The sequence below is a fragment of the Papaver somniferum genome, chromosome 2 (assembly GCF_003573695.1).
Source record: "Papaver somniferum cultivar HN1 chromosome 2, ASM357369v1, whole genome shotgun sequence".
NCBI classification, from domain to species: Eukaryota; Viridiplantae; Streptophyta; class Magnoliopsida; order Ranunculales; family Papaveraceae; genus Papaver; species Papaver somniferum.
Window position 1 is genome coordinate 157,030,698 of NC_039359.1, and position 1,821 is coordinate 157,032,518.

Consider the following 1,821-nt stretch of genomic DNA (forward strand, 5'->3'; position numbering starts at 1 on the left):
CAAATTCGAGAATAAATCTCTTATTCTTCACGTGCAGTTTGAACAATAATTTCATCTGTCGATCTTTGTATGCGTCTGTTGGCTATTCTATTGCTCCCAAAATCTTCTCTGACTTGAACTCGACTAAATACATGGTTGTACAGCGTAGAAAATCCCCCAAAAATCTCTCACCAATCTTTGAAACTCAAAACAGAACACCGTGTCCTGTTAGGACTTTGATTACTTCTCCCGGCCATTCCAGCCCAATTGGTTGGGTCCAATTGATTGTACCAGGCCTGTTTAGTCATGTAGATTCCATACGTACCAAATACAACAATTGAATCTCCTAAAATCACGTCCGAAATTCGATCTCCAAATCTGCCAGACGCTGCATAGTCCTTTCCCGCCAAAACTTGTATTTGAATTATGAAGATGACCTCCCCTTATCCAGTTCCGGTCTCCCTTTAGCAGATGCCTGGAAATGGGTCACCCCTTAGTAATTAGGTTACCCCTTATCCAAAGTGAGAGTCCGTATAGTAATTTTCTCCCACGGGCGCAAAAACCATTTTTTTAGCCAATTTCGCCGCAAAAGCCTTATTTTTCCAAAAACACCTACAAATAAATAAAATAACCAATTAAGTACAAAATCGAGCACTAACACTATATACAATTGAGATATATTAGACACATAAATGCGTCTATCACTCTACACAACTCAAGTTGGGTCAGAGATTATCTTAACTCAAAAGTTTTGCATCTTCCATTTTTAGGGTCTGACCATTGTTCTTTATTATTAATAACTGATAGTTTTGTGCCAAGACAAAGTAAAGGTTGGAAGTTTTTTATATGTTGGTTACAAGATTCCACATGTGCTGATTTAATCTTAAACACGTGGACTTCTACACCAACAAACATGGATCTCAATGCTAAGTAAGGAACAATGAGAAGGCAATTATCAAAATGGAATAAACAGCATTTTGGTAGTGTTCATTCTAATGTTCAACACTTACTTGCTTCTCTTTCTCAGCTACAAGCAAAACCGTTTTAGTGATACTATTTCGGAAGAAATAAGTGATACTATTCGAGAACTTGAGTACTGGAAAAGGATTGAAGCGGATTTTTGGAATCAAAAATCAAGAGATCATTGGGTCCAATATATGGATAATAACACGCGTTATTTTCATACTAGAGCAAATAGAAGAAGGGAAGGGAACCACATTACTTTTCTGAAAGATGGCAATGGACACTGGTGTTACTCTATGGAGAGCCTTGAAAAGCTTCTTACATCACATTTTCAATCTATAGCAACTTCTACCAATCCAGAATTCCAGCAGGACTCTTTTGATTTAATTAGGACAATAATTACAACTGAGGAAAACCAATCCTTGATCTCTGTTCCATCAGCGGATGAAATTTATGAATCTTTAAATACTATACCTAGTTGGAATGCCCCGGGGCTTGATGGGTTCCCTGCCGGATTCTTTCAAACTCAATGGTCTATAGTTGGCAAGGATATTATTCATTTAGTGCAACAATTTTTCCTCACTAAATATCTACCACCCCATCTTAACCAAACCACTACATGTTTGATACCTAAAACCCATCACCCTTCAACTCCAAGTGATTACAGGCCAATTGGGCTTTGTAATATAACCTATAAAATAATCTCTAAGTTATTAGTACTTAGAATGAAACCACTAATGGATAAGATCATTTCCCCTACTCATGCATCTTTTGTTCCTAAAAGATATATAAATGACAATATTTTTGTGGCTCATGAATTGATTCACTCAATAAAGAAATCACAGAAAAAGCAAGGTCTAGTAGCCCTCAAGCTAGACA